The sequence below is a fragment of the Xenopus laevis genome, chromosome 2S (genome assembly GCF_017654675.1).
Source record: "Xenopus laevis strain J_2021 chromosome 2S, Xenopus_laevis_v10.1, whole genome shotgun sequence".
In the NCBI taxonomy this organism is placed as follows: Eukaryota; Metazoa; Chordata; class Amphibia; order Anura; family Pipidae; genus Xenopus; species Xenopus laevis.
In genome coordinates, this window is record NC_054374.1 from 92,270,232 (window position 1) to 92,292,812 (window position 22,581).

At 39.1% G+C, this 22,581-nt stretch overlaps 1 protein-coding gene across 3 annotated transcripts in view; it reads right to left on the reverse strand.

The window, feature by feature from the left end:
• Positions 1–6,912, reverse strand: part of clip2.S (CAP-Gly domain containing linker protein 2 S homeolog) — a 72,419-nt gene extending 65,507 nt beyond the window's left edge. The window contains exon 1 of one of the 3 annotated variants that reach the window (XM_041584125.1): positions 6,786–6,912. The gene's annotated coding sequence lies outside the window, so the exon portion shown is untranslated. Of the gene's footprint in view, positions 1–2,677; positions 3,315–6,785 lie in introns of those variants that run through there. The other 2 variants (XM_018249689.2, XM_018249686.2) reach the window with 2 other exon arrangements.
• Between the last annotated feature and the right edge of the window lie 15,669 nt (positions 6,913–22,581).

Genomic DNA, 22,581 nt, shown 5'->3' on the forward strand with positions numbered 1-22,581 from the left:
GGTTCATTTTGCACAGCAGATCAATTGATATTTACAATTATCTATATCTTATATCTAGATAGTTCTTGAATTTGGCCTAAAGCAGTAAGTAATGTATTTAATATTAGCCATGTAACTTTATCTACTTGCCTCTTGTCATTGATTCTAGATATTTTTCTAACAGTGGTTAAGTAACAAAAACCTAAAGTAACGATCAATAATACTCTACATCTGAAATGTCTGGGTCTGTCTGTAGCATGAAGAGGCCTTACTAGAATTACGTAGAAGAGTTGGGAACAGTGTCGGACTGGGACGCCAGGGATCCACTAGAAAACCTTAGATCGTGGGCCCACTTTCCGAACTAGTTTTACTCTTTTTACTCAGCCTCTTTATTCTCCTATTCTTTTATATCTACTTGTAAGAGCCAAATTTCCGTTTTCAACCTGGCAATTGACAGAATCGCCCCAGAACAAGAGGGCCCACTGGGAGTTTTCCTGGTATCCCGTTGGGCCAGTCCAACACTGGTGGAAAAGATACAGTATGTATGTATGTAGGGCTTATTTAGTACAATACCCAAATGTTCCCGTAGTCAATTGCACAAATAATCAAATTTATTAAAGATTCTTGCTTCAAAAGATGCTCATTGTACTTCCATATAGTAGTGCTTGCCAACCCTCGGTCCTTCCTACCTCCCACTTCTAATCAAGTGCAACTGTGCCTATAGACTCAGGAGAACCCTGGCGTTACCTTCACCTCCAAACCAGGTTGTAGCTCCAGGTTTCCCACAGCACCCTGGAATATAGCCACAGTGCAGTTGTGCTGAAAGAATATGGCACTCTTTTCACTTGCACACCAAATACTGTAAATTATGCAAGTCTTAACGTATTGGCTGCAATTGTATTAGGTGAAGCAGTGGCGGGTGCCACAACACTGGAATAGGTTTACATGACTAGTGTTGTGGAAAATTGCACTTTGCGCACTGGGATTCGGTAAGTAAATGAGCCCTTGAATCATTATGTATGTATGTATGTATGTATGTATGTATGTATATATGTATATATGTATATATATATATATATATATATATATATATATATATATATATATATATATATATATATATATATATATATAGTGCTACTTGTGTATACAGCACTGTGCAGTAAGCAATAAACCATTGGAACACCAGTGATTATGTGAAACCAAATCCTATTCAACAGAAACTTTCATGGCATGATTTTAAAGGGTAAGTAAATATTAAAATGTAGGAAATGTGATGTTCACAGTATTCCTTTAGGGACAGATAAAAGCTAAAAGTATTTAAGAACAAATTTTCCTTTCCCTTATAGAATTGTATGGTTTGTGTGTTGTTCTTAAATGTATTCATAAAATGCAACTTTATAAAACATTGTAAAAAGATGTGTTTAGCAATTTAGTGGAGCAGGCAGACCTTTGACAAATTACACCAAAATAGCAGAGAAAAAAAATCATAGTACCAACTGTATTACCAGTTTTTAAAACTTTCCAATACAACTATGTGTCCACATACCATACATAAACCATCCATAAAATGCAGGGTATTGAGGCTAAAGTTGTAGCAAATGTAAAAAAAAAAAAGACTGCCTTAAACCTACAAGGCTGTGGAACTAGGGGGGATCCCCTGTCAGATAATTACGTTTATTTACTTAGAAAGCATTTGCCCATATATGTACTGCAGCAAATCATGAAAGTCACATATTGATAATAATAATATAATACATATTGACTCACTTTTCAAAAAATTTGAATATTTACCAAACTACTAATTATTTTCTCCCTTTATGATGACTTTTAACCTTTTTTGCTACTTTACAGTATACGAATATTTGTATCCTCCTGTGTCTCTGTAAGTTCCTCTGACTAATGGCATTTAATGTCCATCATAAACGATACTTTACTGCTGAACATGTCGTCAGCCATGTTCCTCCGGTACAAAGTCAATATTCTTTCATTTGAATCTTAGTATCTGACATGGAAAACCATGCTTACTTTCCTACGCTGGCACCTTCTGCAGTGCATATCTCATATTCTAGATTTTGAACTAAATTAGTGAAAGCAGTATGTGCATTTACGTTATGCACAGTATAGGTGTATCTTAATCGTAGCCTTGCCTTAGCATTTAGAGAAATCAAACAGCAGTCCTTCCCATATTGTTTAGATAGCACAGGGATGCAGTCCTCTGATGAACTGCAATTCTCACCATGTAGTTGACAGCTGGAGGGAACAGAATGGAATTCCCTAGGCTAATATTCAACCGCAACACACACCATTGAAAAATTCTCACTTTTTTCAGAGGTCATGATTAATATGTTATTTTCATAATTCCACTAGACTGATTCTATAGAGTGCCTTGCAAATCAGTGAGAATTGTAATTCCATATAATGAGAAATTGATGAATATTAACCCAATATACCCATACCGAATAAACTTATTTCTAACCTGAATTCTTCGCCTGATATTGGAGACCTTTAAGTAATAAGACCTCCCAATATCCTATAATCAGTCAAGGCACTTGTTTCAAAATACATTTGACAAGCAGCATGGAGCACTGTTCCATCATTCCTATCTTCTTTGTTGCAGCTCTCATAATGGAAGATGCAATACCCACCCCATGCAAGAGACATTACCCCTACATTGCCAGCTGATGCTAACCCTTACCTCTTGACGTGTCAGCAGCCAAGGCACCAGTTTAGCAGATGGATCCCAGCATCAGCCCAGCCCTGCAGTCTGCCTCTATGATCAGCCACTCCCTACAGGCAGAGGGTACAAATTGGAGGAAGAAAGCTTGCAAGAGTGGGCACGGAAATGGCAGCAGCCCGCAAAGTGTACCCAGCCCAGATCACACCTTGACTGTTGTGTGGGTGAAGGACACTCACTCACATGTGCTGCTGGAGAAACAGAAAATCCACAGGCTGGGAATGAGCTTGTAACCAGAGCCCAGGAATGGATGCTGGAGTGAATGCCTCGGTTCCCAATGGCTGGACACAAAGCTCATGCAGTGTAGATACTTCTTTCACTATGGATGCTGTGTGTGCGGCTCATGCACCCAGCCAGTCTGCTCTGCTGAATGTATGAAACAAAAGAGGAAGCCGAGGGGAGATCAGCAGTCAGGAGGAGGAGGAGGGGAAATCCAGCTGTTTTAGAAAGCAGCAGACAATGGAGATCTGTGTTTCCTAGACCTGCAGTTCTCCAGAAAGCTAGGAGGGAGGGCGAATATGTTTAGAGGCCACACACTTATCTTCTCACTCCCTTTAACCCTATGACATTTGGATAATAAGTCTGATCCCATTCCTCAGTATGTCCCTGTGCATATTACAATTTAATACTCAAAATGATATATGTAGAATGTATAAGGGAAGTCAAAGGATGTTGCAGCGGCAATGTGTTTTCATTTAGACACTTACTGGTGTGGTTTATCATCTTTGTAATTTACAGTAGGGTGGTTGCAGTACTTGATGCCATATATATAAGGTGTAAGCACATCAGTCATCAACACTTCATTCATATTTAAAAGTGATTGGTCTTTCTCTATAAAATAAATGCCGTTAAAGAGCATTAATATATTTCAATATCAAAGATATTAATAATTTAGAAAATCTCAGGCTAAGAATAAATGCTCTAAATGCATATCCTCATACTATGTGAGGCTAGAGACTCTTTCTTGATTTGTGGGAAACTCCTAATCTGTGGCCAAATCCGAATTCAAAATAGGCCCTGTCATTTCAAATGCACAGAGGCCCAAACAGCCCCCATACCGGCCCAATAAATAGTGTCTGTCTACAGCAGCCCCTCTGGGCACAGAATCTGTGGATTCTGGCAAATGGCAGCCTGTCTGTGGCCTCAGAATTTGGGTATGCTGCCATATGATCAATATATTTAAAAGGGGCATAAAGTGCCCTACCTCTAGTATGTTATGCTTAATTGTCATGATTAGGATAAAGCAACTGAATTATAACACACCCTTTTTATAAGATCATTAAATTACTTCTGTGCAGTTTGCCAATAAAAAATCATCATTCGTTACTGGAAGAGCTGTATGTTATATATTTTAAAACAGGGATGATACAAAACCACATCATCACAGTATTACAGTCCTCACAGGAGGGATAACAATACATGCTGTGTAAATCCCGTGTTGGACATTCTAATCCCTGAGACCAATGATCACTGTTGATTCCACACCATGACTGTTTTGTCATGCAGCCCTGTTTGGTGATTTCCTCAAAAGTTTATTGTTGTTGGAGTCTGGTGTTTATTCCAGCTATGATTTGTTTGTTCAGGGTGAAAGAACCCAATATTTAAGTATTTTTTCTTTAAATGAAGGCAAATCCAATCTAACGTTCTAGTGCAAACACTTGATACAGTACATAACTCTAACAAAATTATGGCTTCCAGTGTAAAGTATGTTGTCTGATAATACTACATAGGCCTGCTCTGCCAATCTCTACAAGATGTTCTGATGTGGCTAAACCTTATTAAATAACTCACAAATCAATCTTTATCACACAGATGTTCCTTTGTATTGTTAATCTTTAATAAAAAGGCTGGAAAAAAATGTCACCTGTTTACGGTACTAATTCTTGAACTAAATATGTGTACAGAGAATGTATATATGTTTATATTAAACATATTTTCAGATATTTATACACTGCCATTATGTATCGCTAAAAACTTAAAATTAAGTAGCTATCACATCTAATAACCCACAACATATCAGAATGTAGTATTTGCTGGTCTGATTGTTATGAGTTATATCTTTTGTTACTGCTCCCCCACCCCCACCCCATATGTGTCTAGCCATATACTTCTTTACTCTGTCTAAACTGGCTTATACTGTCCGGCATGGATCCAAGTGCTTAATATAAGGGAATACTGCAACTCAGTAGAGATCTGCAACCATCTGTGTACTCTATTCTCATGTCTATCATAAGAGGAAATTTAATGAATAGAAATTATTTAATATTCAATATATGTTTTATAGTTATTATTGTATTATATATTACAAAGCATTCTAAACCCTTTCTAATTAGAATTTTCCCAAAAATGATGCTCTCAATCCAGTCCCCTGCATAATCTCCTGGTAACATGCTATACTCTCCTGATGGGACATACGTTATCTCTTACACAGCTCATGTAGCATCTCTTCTTCTGTCATATCTTCCTCTCTGCTAAGAGGCTTTTACATTCATATGTGGCAGTCCTACAACATATTTAAGATTTCAGTTCAACAGATTGAGTTGCTGCTAATTAAAAGATAGCATGCTTGAAAATAAGCTAAGGGTATATTCATTCATAAACGTAACTTGGGCACTTTTAAAGGGCAACTATTGGCAAAAATCTATTATTGCCAACCAAAGCTCCCTCCCGGGGTTTTTGCACTGGGATGGAGCTCTTAGTGCTAGCAGCCATGTCAGTCAGAGCGCATGTGCATGTGCATGAGCAGGTTGCGGCATACATGCATGCGTGTGCTCCAACAGGGATGTTTAAACTGGGAGATCCCTTCCAGTGCAGGTGGCCTAGCGCTTAAGTGTGCTTAATCCACATTAAGCTTTGACAGATCAAACAGTGGGTAAATGCTATAATGCTGGAATTATGTGTAAAAATGGGTAATCATGGGTAAAAAACACTTTATTTTGCATACCAATGTATATAAAATGATGTATTTTTAACCCATTTGCATTCACAAATAAGCTTTGTTTTCCAAAAAAGATAGGAGAGTTCTGATGAGAGTGAGAAGCCATGGTTATTGTAATGACTGCAATTCCTGTGCTAGCAGGATGTATTGGTGCTGCTGCTTCCCTCCCACATTCTTACTTTTCTAGCAACTTGAATCTAGGTAAGTGGCCACAAAATTCCTGGTGCAAAGTGCTGCTTGGGGCAAGGTTTTCACCCTGCTTGATGGCAGATGTGCTGCTGGCAAAATGTGATCTTTAAATCAGGTTTAATGAACAGATGAAACAATGCAAGGTAGGAAGGAGATGTCAAACACATTATAAAAAAGAATTGGGTTCACCAGCTGGTAGTAGTCCTGCCTTTCCTGGCCGGAGCAGATCAGCTAATATTTTATTCAGGAGAAATGGGCCCCAGGAGAATACAAGGAAAACAGGAAATACAAATTACCTAGGGGTTTACAGTGCCAGTCTGCTCAGCCTCTATAGAAAAGATAAAATGCAGTGTGACACGCAAGAGGACAATTATACCCCCTACGAAAAGATCACGTTTAACCCAATCAATGAGTTTTGATAGAAGATTGGTTGTGTTTCTCTAATGGGCAAACTTACCTCTTTATAGCATGAGCCCATTATACTAGGATTTGTATTGCCGCTTGTATTAGACAAAAGGAAGTTTTCTAAGACACTGCATTTGATTTGTATCGTGAATAAACCATAGATTTACATTTTGTACTCGTGATGGGCGAATAAAATCGGCAGACACTAATCTACGTCGAATTTCAGCATTTTGCCGCAAGCGAAACTGTGGCGAAAATTTACTGGCAAAACATCCACTGCGTCAAAACTGGCACAAGCATAAAACTTGTTGAGCGTCAAAATGATTCAGACGCCCATTGACTTTAATGTATTTTGACGTATAAAAATTGAAGCTTGCGTCAAGTTTATTTTGACGCCTATTGACTTCGATGTGTTTTGCAAATTTTTTGCCCGTTTTCTAGATTTTTTTGGTAAATTCTATTTTTTTTTTTTGGAAAAGTGAAACAGCACAGGTTCGCCCATAGCTACACTTTATAATAGTACTGTATGTGACTTACCTGGTGGAAGAGAAGTGCCTGATTTACTCCCACTCTTCTTTCCACTATCAGGAAACACAGGAGTCCTTTTCATGTGTTTGATGCATGTCTGCAAAGCAGGTTTCAATGCTTGACATGTGTTCAGATGACAACAGAATATAGGCTTGCACTTAAAACCTGACAAAAATGCATTTAAAAAAAAATATATAAACACAATATGTGCATTTCTATGTGCTATGCATACTTTTCTAAATGCATAAAAAAGGCCCATGTGAGAATCCTTAGAGTTGCAGTGAGTATACTGACATGGACACACTTGTCCTTCATTGTCAGCACCTACAGCATTCTGAACAGCTAGGAGTTAAGGGTTTTTTAGCACCTGATTCATTCTCTATTTCCATTGTCTCTTCCGTCTCTACCTGGATGGAGGTGTGTTACGAAACCATTAAATCTCTTGTTGTGGGAAGTTCATTTTTCGAAATTCCCAATCTTCTGCCCCTACACTGACCTGTGCTAGCATCCCTGCCTACTTCTCATTAAGGGCAGAGACAGACACGAAGTTTCAGGGAGATTTAGTGCCTTTCTTGTCCTTACCTTGGTGCTTCTGACCAGGATGGCCTGGCTCCCAAGGCAACCCGGCCGGATACTCCGCCCCCCCCCCCCAATGTAGGAGAGAACGACAGAGGGGAGGGTGACAGGAGGTAGGAGAGAGTGCCTACCCCTAGTTCCGGCCCTACATATACAGACACACACACATATAGGCACACACATGTACGCACATATACAAACACACACACACACAAATATATAGAGACACACATACAGACATATACATACATACACACATACAGACACACATTAATAGACACATACACACATACATACACAGACACACACACACACATACAGACACACATATACAAAACACATATACAGACAAACACACATATACAGACACATACACATATAGTGACACACATTAACAGACACACACTAATACAGACACACACACACACACACACACATAAACAGACGCACACAAAAACAGACACACACATACATAAACAGATGCACACACAGACACACACATACATAAACAACACATATACAGACACACACACACACATATACAGACACACATATACAGACACACACACATATACAGGCACACACACATATACAGAAACACACTGTCGGCACTCAACACCAGAACAAATGCCAAGCAACCTGGTCTCGGCTCGTGCTTCACCTGTAGTGTGACCGCCTTTGGCCCGGGAGGAGCCCTCAGCTACTTGGATGCCAGCAGGACTTAAACAAGAGGTGCAAGGCAAGAGGTTCTGGATAGGCACGACTGTTAGCGAGAGTCTTTGGGCCGAAGGTCATAGTACAAAGCGTTAGGCAATAGAGTAGTCAGATCAGGCCGGGTCGGGGCAGACAGAGAGTAAACATAGTCAGGCAGGCAAGGGTCAAACCAGGAAGTCAATCAGAAGGGTTAAAGCAGAAGAGGTAGTCGGTATTCAGGCAAAGGTCAGGATCCAGAAGTCAGAGTAGTCAAAAGCCAGGCAGGGGTCACAACAGGAATCAAACAGGTTCAAAAAACAGGATAGCAAACTCACAAAAGCACCAGGAACAAACTCCTATCACAGGCAAATTCCAGTAGTGAAAATGGGCTATTTAAACATTTGAATTTGGCGCCAATTGCGCGCTGGCGTCATCACGCCATTGGCGCCAAATTCAAATGTTTAAATAGCCCATTTTCACTACTGGAATTTGCCCGTGATAGGAGTTTATTCCTGGTGCTTTTGTGAGTTTGCTATCCTGTTTTTTGAACCTGTTTGTATGTGTGTGTGTCTGTATATGTTTAAGAACCCTCGAGGCACGTGCCCTAAGAGACCAGTGCCGGCGTTAAAGAAGAATTGGCGCGGTGTGGCGGGCGTCCCCGCCGCACCGGGTAAGCCCTTACACACACTCATACAGACACACACACATATATATATACAAACACACACATATACAGACACACATAAAGACACATATACAGACACACACACACATAAAGACACACAAACATATACAGACACACACACATACACACCAGCAGGATGGCACTGGGAGTGCTTCATTTTCCGAAGTCGCCTCACGAGAAAACTTCAGGCGACTTCAGAAAACGAAGTGCTCCGAGTGCCATCCCGCTGACGTGGTCGTCCGAAGAAGAGGATATTTGTCGCTGGGAGACTAATCTCCCCGAAAAACCTTCCTGCCTGCTAGAATCTAAACCACCAGCAGGATGGCACTAGGAGCACTTCGTTTTCCGAAGTTGCCTCACGAGGAAACTTCAGACGACTTCGAAATACAAAGCGCTCTGAGTGCAATCCTGCCGGCGTTTTACATTCTAGCCGATGGGAAGGCATTGCGGGGAGATTAGTCGCCCAAAGAAGAGGATATTTGTCGCTGGACAACTATTCTCCCCGAATCTCCACGTGCGACTCTGCCCTTAAAGAATCTCTAGTGATCACATTAAAGCGGAATTAAACCTAAAAACATAATATATAATTTTCAGCATTAGTTATCACTGAATATAACAGCTACTGAAGGCAATCTCGGTGCCTTTCTTGTCCTTACCCTGGTGCTTCTGACCAGGGCCGGGCAAGGACGGCCGGGCGCCCGAGACAACCCGGCTGGTCACCCAGCCCCCCAATGTAGGAAATAACGACAGAGGGGAGGGTGACAGGAGGGAGGGGAGAGTGACAGAAGGGAGGGGAGAGCGACAGAGGGGAGTGTGACAGGACAGAGGGAGGGTAGAACGACAGGAGGGGGCGTGACAGAGGGAGGGGAGAGTGACAGGATGAAGGGGAGAGCGACAGAGGGGTGGGTGACAGAGGGAAGGAAGGGGTGTAAGGGGTGCAAACAAAGCTAGGGATAGGCACAAGACAATTTTAGATGTAGCTGCCCAGCACCCCCTTATCATTGTGTCCTAGGCAGCTACCTCTTCTGCCTACCCCTAGTTCCGGCCCTACATATACAGACACAGATACAGACACACACACATATATAGGCACACACACATGTACACACACACATATATAGACACACACAGACACACACCAACATAAACAGACATACACAGACATACACGCATAGAGACACACACACACACACAAGACACACACGCATATACAGACACACACATACAGACACACACACACACACACATAGACATATACAGACACATACCAACATAAACAGACACACAGACATACACACATAGAGACACACAGACACACACGCATATACAGACAAACACACATATATACAGACACACACACACGTATACAGACACACATACGGACACATAAATATACACATACAGAAGCACACACATAAACAGACACATACACAGGCACACACATATACAGACACACATAAAGACATACACATAAACAGACACACATATATACATATACAGACACAGACACACATACAGACAGACACACATACAGACAGACACACACACATAAATACACACACAAATACACATATACAGACACACATACACACGTACAGACACATACACATATAGCGACACACATTAACAGACACACACACACATATACAGGGACACACAAATACAGAGACACATATTTACAGACAAACATAGATATACCGACACAAACACACAGAAACACACACATATATATTATATATATATATATATATATATATATATATATATATATATATATATATATATATATATATATACATATATATATATATATATATATATATACACAGACATACAGACACACACACACATACATAAATATACACATACAGACGCATACACATAAACAGACACATACAGACACACTCACAGATACATAAATACACACACACAAAAACATATATACAGACACACATACATAAACGGACACATACACACATGCATAAACAGACACATACACAGACACACACATATACAGACACACATGAAAACACACATATACAAAACACATATACAGACACACACACAAATACAGACACACACACACACATTTACAGACAGAAACATACACACATATACAGTGTGATGTTTGGGGGATCACAGCAGGGTTTTTTTCACCAAACATGCAGGCCACTCCATGTTAAAGGAAACATTGTTTATTTTCTTCAGTTCAAATAAATCTCTCACAGACAAGCAGTGGCATAAAAATCAAAACAGCTTCAGTTCAGCAACAAATAAGTCCCAACAAAAGAGCCATGTACTTGCCAAGAAAACTTGCAGTGTCCAGTCTGCCGGGAGTGAACTCCTTAGTCTTTTAGAAAATAACTTTCTCCAACTCCACAGTGAGTAGCCACACATGAAAACCAAACTTTTCTGTTTAACACAGCAGTGAGTTTCCACACCTGAGAAAAAACTCCCACCTCCTTCACCTGCTGCTCACCTCCATTAAACACCCCTTGGATGTCCAGCCCACCTCTGGCTGGTTAACCCCATGGTGTCTTTTAAAGAGGTAATTTTAAAACCTAAAGAATGGGGATATATATAGGTCATCTACAATATATCCCCCCAGCTTCTACAACAGACACACATATGAAAACACACATACAGACACACACACATTTACAGACAGATAGACACACATTTACAGACAGATACACAGACACACACATATACAAACACACAGACAAATACATACACACACATATACAGACACACACACACGCATATACAGACGCACACACAAAGACACACACATAAACAACAAATATACTGACACACACACATATACAGACACACATATACAGACATACATACAGAAACACACACACATATATATATATATATATATATATATATATAGATTATATATATATATATATAGATTATATATATATATATATATATATATATATAATCTATATATATATATATATATATAATCTATATATATAATCTATATATATAATCTATATATATATATATATATATAATCTATATATATAATCTATATATATATATAATCTATATATATATATATATATAATCTATATATATATATATATATATATATATAATCTATATATATATATATATAATCTATATATATATATATATAATCTATATATATATATATATATATATAATCTATATATATATATATATATATAATCTATATATATATAATATAATCTATATATATATATATATATAATCTATATATATATATATATATATATATATATATAATCTATATATATATATATATAATCTATATATATATATATAGATTATATATATATATATATAGATTATATATATATATATATATATATATAGATTATATATATATATATATATAGATTATATATATATATATATATATATAAACACACACATACAGACACACATATACAGACACACACATACAAACACACACACATATACATATAGACACACATACAGATACACACATAAAAAGACACACACACATATATATACAGACGCATAAACAGACACATACATATACAGACACACATACACACACACAAATATATATACAAACACATATAAAGACACACACATATACAGAAACACACACACACACACATAAACATACAAAAACACATAAAGAAACACACAAATAGAGACACACACATAAACAGACACATATACAGACACACAAACCGTCTGAGACGGCTGGCGCTTTTTACCTGCTACTTCTAAGAGAGAGAAAAGTCAAATTAAAAGGTATGCTCACCTTGGCGTCAGAGCCGGCTAGTGCTTTTTACCTACTACTTCTTAGAGAGAGAAAAGTCAAATTAAAAGGTATGCTCAGCTTGGCGTCTGAGTCAATTAGCTCTTTTACCTACTACTTCTTAGAGAGAGAAAAGTCAAATTAAAAGGTATGTTCAGCTTAGCGTCTGAGCCGGCTAGTGCTTTTTTACCTACTACTTCTTAGAGAGAGAAAAGTCAAATTAAAAGGTATGTTCAGCTTGGCGTCTGAGCCGGCTAGTGCTTTTTACCTACTACTTCTTAGAGAGAGAAAAGTCAAATTAAATGGTATACTCACCTTGGCGTCTGAGTCAGTTAGCTCTTTTTACCTACTACTTCTTAGAGAGAGAAAAGTCAAATTAAATGGTAGGCTCAGCTTGGTGTCTGAGCCGGCTAGCGCTTTTTACCTACTACTTCTTAGAGAGAGAAAAGTCAAATTAAATGGTATACTCACCTTGGCGTCTGAGTCAGTTAGCTCTTTTTACCTACTACTTCTTAGAGAGAGAAAAGTCAAATTAAAAGGTATGCTCAGCTTGGCGTCTAAGTCAGTTAGCTCTTTTTACCTACTACTTCTTAGAGAGAGAGAAAAGTCAAATTAAAAGGTATGCTCACCTTGGCATCTGAGACGGCTAGCGCTTTTTACCTACAAATTCTTAGAGAGAGAAAAGTCAAATTAAAGGAACGTTCAGCTTGGCATCTGAGCCGACAAGCACTTTTTACCTACTACTTCTTAGAGAGAGAAAAGTCAAAATAAAGGTAAGTTCAGCTTGGCATCTGAGACGCCTAGTGCTTTTTACCTACAACTTCTTAGAGAGAGAGAAAAGTCAAATTAAAAGGTATGCTCACCTTGGCGTCTGAGTCAGTTAGCTCTTTTTACCTACTACGTCTTAGAGAGAGAAAAGTCAAATTAAAAGGTTTGCTCACCTTGGTTTTTGAGCTGGCTAGTGCTTTTTACCTACTACTTCTTAGAGAGACAAAAGTCAAATTAAAAGGTATGCTCAGCTTGGCGTCTGAGTTAGTAAGATCTTTTTACCTACTACTTCTTAGAGAGAGAAAAGTCAAATTAAAATATATGCTCACCTTGGCGTCTGAGTCAGTTAGCTCTTTTTACCTACTACTTCTTAGAGAGAGAAAAGTCAAATTAAAAGGTATGCTCACCTTGGCATCTGAGACGGCTAGCGCTTTTTACCTACTACTTCTTAGAGAGAGAAAAGTCAACTTAAAAGGTATGTTCAGCTAGGCGTCTGAACCGGCTAGTGCTTTTTCACCTACTACTTTTTAGAGAGAGAAAAGTCATATTAAAAGGTATGCTCAGCTTGGCGTCTGAGCCCGATAGCGCTGTAACCTACTACTTCTTAGAGAGAGAAAAGTCAAATTAAATGGTATGCTCAGCTTGGCGTCTGAGCCGGATAGCGGTTTTTACCTACTACTTCTTAGAGAGAGAAAAGTCAAATTAAAGGTAAGTTCAGCTTGGCATCTGAAACGCCTAGTGCTTTTTACGTACAACTTCTTAGAGAGAGAGAAAAGTCAAATTAAAAGGTATGCTCAGTTTGGCGTCTGAGTCAGTTAGCTCTTTTTTACCTACTACTTCTTAGAGAGAGAAAAATCAAATTAAAAGGTATGTTCACCTTGGCATCTGAGCCGCATATCGCTTTTAACTACTACTTCTTAGAGAGAGAAAAGTCAAATTAAAAGGTATGCTCGCCTTGGCGACTGAGCCGGCTAGCGCTTTTTACCTACTACTTCTTAGAGAGAGAAAACCCAAATTAAAGGTATGTTCAGCTTGGCGTCTGAGCCGACAAGCACTTTTTACCTGCTATTTCTTAGAGAGAGAAAAGTCAAATTAAAGGTAAGTTAAGCTTGACATCTGAGCCGCCAAGTGCTTTTTGCCTACTACTTCTCAGAGAGAGAGAAAAGTAAAATTAAATGGTATGCTCAGCTTGGCGTCATAGCCATCTAGCGATTTTTACCTACTACTTCTTAGAGAGAAAAAAGTCAAATTAAAAGGTAAGCTCAGCTTGGCGTCTGAGACATCTAGAGCTTTTTACCTACTACTTCTTAAGGAGAGAAAAGTCAAATTAAAAGGTATGCTCAGCTTGGCGTCTGAGCCGGATAGCGCTTTTTACCTACTACTTCTGAGAGAGAGAAAAGTCAAATTAAAAGGTATGCTCACCTTGTCATCTGAGCCGGAAAGCGCTTTTACCTACTACTTCTTAGAGAGAGAAAAGTCAAATTAAAAGGTATGCTCACCTTGTCATCTGAGCCGGAAAGCGCTTTTACCTACTACTTCTTAGAGAGAGAAAAATCAAATTAAAAGGTATGCTCACCTTGTCATCTGAGCCGGAAAGCGCTTTTACCTACTACTTCTTAGAGAGAGAAAAGTCAAATTAAAAGGTATGCTCAGCATGGCGTCTGAGCCGGCTAGAGTTTTTTACCTACTACTTCTTAAAGAGAGAAAAATCAAATTAAAAGGTATGTTCAGCTTGGCGTCTGAGCTGACTTGTGCTTTTTTACGTACTACATCTTACAGAGAGAAAAGTCAAATTAAAAGGTATGCTCAGCTTGGCGTCTGAGCCGGCTAGGGCTTTTTACCTACTACTTCTTAGAGAGAGAAAAGTCAAATTAAAAGGTATGCTCACCTTAGCGTCTGAGCAGGATAGCGCTTTTTACCTACTACTTCTTAGAGAGAGATATGAGTCAAATTAAAAGGTATGCTCACCTTGTCATCTGAGCCGGATAGCGCTTTTACCTACTACTTCTTAGAGAGAGAAAAGTCAAATTAAAAGGTATGCTCACCTTGGCGTCTGAGCCGGCAAGCGCTTTTTACCTACTACTTCTTAGAGAGAGAAAAGTCAAATTAAAAGGTATGCTCACCTTGCCGTCTGAGTCAGTTAGCTCTTTTTAAATACTACTTCTTAGACAGAGAAAAATCTAATTAAAAGGTATGCTCAGCTTGGCGTCTGAGCCGGCTAGAGCTTTTTACCTACTACTTCTTAGAGAGAGAAAAATCAAATTAGAAGGTATGCTCAGCTTGGCGTCTGAGCCGGATAGCGCTTTTACCTACTACTTCTTAGAGAGAGAAAAGTCAAATTAAAAGGTATGTTCAGCTTGGCGTCTGAGCCGGCTAGCCCTTTTTACCTACTACTTCTTAGAGAGAGAAAAGTCAAATTAAAAGAAATGCTCATCTTGGCGTCTGAGCTGGCTAACGATTTTTACCTACTACTTCTTAAAGAGAGAGAAGTCAAATTAAAAGGTATGCTCCCCTTGGCGTCTGAGCCGGATAGCGCTTTTTACCTACTACTTCTTAGAGAGAGATAAGTCAAATTAAAAGGAATGCTGAGCTTGGCGTCTGAGCCGGATAGCGCTTTTTACCTACTACTTCTTAGACAGAGAAAAGTCAAATTAAAAGGTATGCTCATCTTGGCGTCTGAGTTAGTAAGATCTTTTTACCTACTACTTCTTAGAGAGAGAAAAGTCAAATTAAAAGGAATGCTCAGCTTGGTGTCTGAGCCGGCTAGAGCTTTTTACCTACTACTTCTTAGAGAGACAAAAGTCAAATTAAAAGGTATGCTCACCTTGGCGTCTGAGTCAGTTAGCTCTTTTTACCTACTACTTCTTAGAGAGAGAAAAGTCAAATTAAAAGGAATGCTCAGCTTGGTGTCTGAGCCGGCTAGAGCTTTTTACCTACTACTTCTTAGAGAGACAAAAGTCAAATTAAAAGGTATGCTCAGCTTGGCGTCTGAGTTAGTAAGATCTTTTTACCTACTACTTCTTAGAGAGAGAAAAGTCAAATTAAAATATATGCTCACCTTGGCGTCTGAGTCAGTTAGCTCTTTTTACCTACTACTTCTTAGAGAGAGTAAAGTCAAATTAAAAGGTTTGCTCACCTTGGTTTCTGAGCCGGCTAGTGCTTTTTACCTACTACTTCTTAGAGAGACAAAAGTCAAATTAAAAGGTATGCTCAGCTTGGCGTCTGAGTTAGTAAGATCTTTTTACCTACTACTTCTTAGAGAGAGAAAAGTCAAATTAAAAGGTATGTTCACCTTGTCATCTGAGCCGGATAGCGCTTTTACCTACTACTTCTTAGAGAGAGAAAAGTCAAATGAAATGGTATGCTCAGCTTGGCGTCTGAGCCGGATAGCGTTTTTTTACCTACTACTTCTTAGAGAGAGAAAAGTCAAATTAAAAGGTATGCTCAGCTTGGCGTCTGAGCAGGATAGCTCTTTTTACCTACTACTTCTTAGAGAGAGAAAAGTCAAATTAAAAGGTATGTTCAGCTTGGCGTCTGAGCCGGCTAGTGCTTTTTTACCTACTACTTCTTAGAGAGAGAAAAGTCAAATTAAAAGGTATGCTCAGCTTGGCGTCTGAATCAATTAGCCCTTTTTACCTACTACTTCTTAGAGAGAGAAAAGTCAAATTAAAAGGTATGTTCAGCTTGGCGTCTGAGCCGGCTAGTGCTTTTTTACCTACTACTTCTTAGAGAGAGAAAAGTCAAATTAAAAGGTATGTTCAGCTTGGCGTCTGAGCCGGCTGGCGCTTTTTACCTACTACTTCTTAGAGAGAGAAAAGTCAAATTAAAAGGTATGCTCAGCTTTGCGTCTGAGCCGGATAGCGCTTTTACCTACTACTTCTAAGAGAGAGAAAAGTCAAATTAAATGGTATGCTCAGCTTGGCATCTGAGCCGGATAGCGGTTTTTACCTACTACTTCTTAGAGAGAGAAAAGTCAAATTAAAAGGTATGTTCAGTTTGGCGTCTGAGCCGGCTAGTGCTTTTTTACCTACTGCTTCTTAGAGAGAGAAAAGTCAAATTAAAAGGTATGCTCAGCTTGGCGTCTGAGTCAATTAGCTCTTTTACCTACTACTTCTTAGAGAGAGAAAAGTCAAATTAAAAGGTATGCTCACCTTGTCATCTGAGCCGGATAGCGCTTTTTACCTACTACTTCTTAGAGAGAGAAAAGTCAAATTAAAAGGTATGCTCAGCTTGGCGTCTGAGCCGGATAGCGGTTTTTACCTACTACTTCTTAGAGAGAGAAAAGTCAAATTAAAAGGTATGCTCAGCTTGGCGTCTGAGTCAATTAGCTCTTTTACCTACTACTTCTTAGAGAGAGAAAAGTCAAATTAAAAGGTATGTTCAGTTTGGCGTCTGAGCCGGCTAGTGCTTTTTTACCTACTACTTCTTAGAGAGAGAAAAGTCAAATTAAAAGGTATGCTCACCTTGTCATCTGAGCCGGATAGCGCTTTTACCTACTACTTCTTAGAGAGAGAAAAGTCAAATTAAAAGGTATGTTCAGCTTGGCGTCTGAGCCGGCTAGTGCTTTTTTACCTACTACTTCTTAGAGAGAGAAAACTCAAATTAAAAGGTATGCTCACCTTGTCATCTGAGCCAGATAGCGCTTTTACCTACTACTTCTTAGAGAGAGAAACGTCAAATGAAATGGTATGCTCAGCTTGGCGTCTGAGCCGGATTGCGTTTTTTTACCTACTACTTCTTAGAGAGAGAAAAGTCAAATTAAAAGGTATGTTCAGCTTGGCATCTGAGCCGGCTAGTGCTTTTTTACCTACTACTTGTTAGAGAGAGAAAAGTCAAATTAAAAGGTATGCTCAGCTTGGCGTCTGAGCAGGATAGCTCTTTTTACCTACTACTTCTTAGAGAGAGAAAAGTCAAATTAAATGGTATGCTCAGCTTGGCGTCTGAGTCAATTAGACCTATTTACCTACTACTTCTTAGAGAGAGAAAAGTCAAATTAAAAGGTATGTTCAGCTTGGCGTCTGAGCCGGCTAGTGCTTTTTTACCTACTACTTCTTAGAGAGAGAAAAGTCAAATTAAAAGGTATGTTCAGCTTGGCGTCTGAGTCAATTAGCCCTTTTTACCTACTACTTCTTAGAGAGAGAAAAGTCAAATTAAAAGGTATGTTCAGCTTGGCGTCTGAGCCGGCTAGTGCTTTTTTACCTACTAGTTCTTAGATAGAGAAAAGTCAAATTAAATGGTATGCTCAGCTTGGCGTCTGAGCCGGTTGGCGCTTTTTACCTACTACTTCTTAGAGAGAGAAAAGTCAAATTAAAAGGTATGCTCAGCTTGGCGTCTGAGCCGGATAGCGCTTTTACCTACTACTTCTTAGAGAGAGAAAAGTCAAATTAAATGGTATGCTCAGCTTGGCGTCTGAGCCGGATAGCGGTTTTTACCTACTACTTCTTAGAGAGAGAAAAGTCAAATTAAAAGGTATGCTCAGCTTGGCGTCTGAGTCAATAAGCTCTTTTACCTACTACTTCTTAGAGAGAGAAAAGTCAAATTAAAAGGTATGTTCAGTTTGGCGTCTGAGCCGGCTAGTGCTTTTTTACCTACTACTTCTTAGAGAGAGAAAAGTCAAATTAAAAGGTATGCTCACCTTGTCATCTGAGCCAGATAGCGCTTTTACCTACTACTTCTTAGAGAGAGAAAAGTCAAATTAAATGGTATGCTCAGCTTGGCGTCTGAGCCAGATAGCGTTTTTTTACCTACTACTTCTTAGAGAGAGAAAAGTCAAATTAAAAGGTATGCTCAGCTTGGCGTCTGAGTCAATTAGCTCTTTTTACCTACTACTTCTTAGAGAGAGAAAAGTCAAATTAAAAGGTATGCTCAGCTTGGCGTCTGAGCCGGCTAGTGCTTTTTTACCTACTACTTCTTAGAGAGAGAAAAGTCAAATTAAAAGGTATGCTCAGCTTGGCGTCTGAGTCAATTAGCTCTTTTACCTACTACTTCTTAGAGAGAGAAAAGTCAAATTAAAAGGTATGTTCAGCTTGGCGTCTAAGCCGGCTAGTGCTTTTTTACCTACTACTTCTTAGAGAGAGAAAAGTCAAATTAAAAGGTATGCTCAGCTTGGCGTCTGAGTCAATTAGCTCTTTTACCTACTACTTCTTAGAGAGAGAAAAGTCAAATTAAAAGGTATGCTCAGCTTGGCGTCTGAGTCAATTAGCTCTTTTTACCTACTACTTCTTAGAGAGAGAAAAGTCAAATTAAAAGGTATGCTCAGCTTGGCGTCTGAGCCGGATAGCGGTTTTTACCTACTACTTCTTAGAGAGAGAAAAGTCAAATTAAAAGGTATGCTCACCTTAGCGTCTGAGCCGGATAGCGCTTTTTACCTACTACTTCTTAGAGAGAGAAAAGTCAAATTAAAAGGTATGCTCAGCTTGGCGTCTGAGTCAATTAGCTCTTTTACTTACTACTTCTTAGAGAGAGAAAAGTCAAATTAAAAGCTATGTTCAGTTTGGCGTCTGAGCCGGCTAGTGCTTTTTTACCTACTACTTCTTAGAGAGAGAAAAGTCAAATTAAAAGGTATGCTCAGCTTGGCGTCTGAGTCAATTAGCTCTTTTTACCTACTACTTCTTAGAGAGAGAAAAGTCAAATTAAAAGGTATGCTCAGCTTGGCGTCTGAGTCAATTAGCTCTTTTTACCTACTACTTCTTAGAGAGAGAAAAGTCAAATTAAAAGGTATGCTCAGCTTGGCGTCTGAGCCGGATAGCGGTTTTTACCTACTACTTCTTAGAGAGAGAAAAGTCAAATTAAAAGGTATGCTCACCTTAGCGTCTGAGCCGGATAGCGCTTTTTACCTACTACTTCTTAGAGAGAGAAAAGTCAAATTAAAAGGTATGCTCAGCTTGGCGTCTGAGTCAATTAGCTCTTTTACTTACTACTTCTTAGAGAGAGAAAAGTCAAATTAAAAGCTATGTTCAGTTTGGCGTCTGAGCCGGCTAGTGCTTTTTTACCTACTACTTCTTAGAGAGAGATAAGTCAAATTAAATGGTATGCTCAACTTGGCGTCTGAGCTGGATAGCGGTTTTTACCTACTACTTCTTAGAGAGAGAAAAGTCAAATTAAAAGGTATGCTCACCTTAGCGTCTGAGTCAATTAGCTCTTTTAACCTACTACTTCTTAGAGAGAGAAAAGTCAAATTAAAAGGTATGCTCAGCTAGGCGTCTGAGTCAATTAGCTCTTTTTACCTACTACTTCTTAGAGAGAGAAAAGTCAAATTAAAAGGTATGCTCACCTTGGCATCTGAGCCGGATAGCGCTTTTACCTACTACTTCTTAGAGAGAGAAAAGTCAAATTAAAAGGTATGTTCAGCTTGGCGTCTGAGCCGGCTAGTGCTTTTTTACCTACTACTTCTTAGAGAGAGAAAAGTCAAATTAAAAGGTATGCTCAGCTTGGCGTCTGAGTCAATTAGCTCTTTTACCTACTAATTCTTAGAGAGAGAAAAGTCAAATTAAAAGGTATGCTCACCTTGTCATCTGAGCCGGATAGCGCTTTTACCTACTACTTCTTAGAGAGAGAAAAGTCAAATTAAAAGGTATGCTCAGCTTGGCGTCTGAGCCGGAAAGCGGTTTTTACCTACTACTTCTTAGAGAGAGAAAAGTCAAATTAAAAGGTATGCTCACCTTAGCGTCTGAGCCGGATAGCGCTTTTTACCTACTACTTCTTAGAGAGAGAAAAGTCAAATTAAAAGGTATGCTCAGCTTGGCGTCTGAGTCAATTAGCTCTTTTTACCTACTACTTCTTAGAGAGAGAAAAGTCAAATTAAAAGGTATGTTCAGCTTGGCGTCTGAGCCGGCTAGTGCTTTTTTACCTACTACTTCTTAGAGAGAGAAAAGTCAAATTAAAAGGTATGCTCACCTTGGCATCTGAGCCGGCTAGTGCTTTTTTACCTACTACTTCTTAGAGAGAGAAAAGTCAAATTAAATGGTATGCTCAGCTTGGCGTCTGAGTCAATTAGCCCTATTTACCTACTACTTCTTAGAGAGAGAAAAGTCAAATTAAAAGGTATGTTCAGCTTGGCGTCTGAGCCGGCTAGTGCTTTTTTACCTACTACTTCTTAGAGAGAGAAAAGTCAAATTAAAAGGTATGTTCAGCTTGGCGTCTGAGCCGGCTGGCGCTTTTTACCTACTACTTCTTAGAGAGAGAAAAGTCAAATTAAAAGGTATGCTCAGCTTGGCGCCTGAGCCGGCTAGTGCTTTTTTACCTACTACTTCTTAGAGAGAGAAAAGTCAAATTAAATGGTATGCTCAGCTTGGCGTCTGAGCCGGATAGCGGTTTTTACCTACTACTTCTTAGAGAGAGAAAAGTCAAACTAAAAGGTATGTTCAGTTTGGCGTCTGAGCCGGCTAGTGCTTTTACCTACTACTTCTTAGAGAGAGAAAAGTCAAATTAAATGGTATGCTCAGCTTGGCGTCTGAGCCAGATAGCGCTTTTACCTACTACTTCTAAGAGAGAGAAAAGTCAAATTAAATGGTATGCTCAGCTTGGCGTCTGAGCCGGATAGCGGTTTTTACCTACTACTTCTTAGAGAGAGAAAAGTCAAATTAAAAGGTATGCTCAGCTTGGCGTCTGAGTCAGTTAGCCCTTTTTACCTACTACTTCTTAGAGAGAGAAAAGTCAAATTAAAAGGTATGTTCAGCTTGGCGTCTGAGCCGGCTAGTGCTTTTTTACCTACTACTTCTTAGAGAGAGAAAAGTCAAATTAAATGGTATGCTCAGCTTGGCGTCTGAGTCAATTAGCCCTATTTACCTACTACTTCTTAGAGAGAGAAAAGTCAAATTAAAAGGTATGTTCAGCTTGGCGTCTGAGCCGGCTAGTGCTTTTTTACCTACTACTTCTTAGAGAGAGAAAAGTCAAATTAAAAGGTATGTTCAGCTTGGCGTCTGAGCCGGCTGGCGCTTTTTACCTACTACTTCTTAGAGAGAGAAAAGTCAAATTAAAAGGTATGCTCAGCTTGGCGCCTGAGCCGGCTAGTGCTTTTTTACCTACTACTTCTTAGAGAGAGAAAAGTCAAATTAAATGGTATGCTCAGCTTGGCGTCTGAGCCGGATAGCGGTTTTTACCTACTACTTCTTAGAGAGAGAAAAGTCAAACTAAAAGGTATGTTCAGTTTGGCGTCTGAGCCGGCTAGTGCTTTTACCTACTACTTCTTAGAGAGAGAAAAGTCAAATTAAATGGTATGCTCAGCTTGGCGTCTGAGCCAGATAGCGCTTTTACCTACTACTTCTAAGAGAGAGAAAAGTCAAATTAAA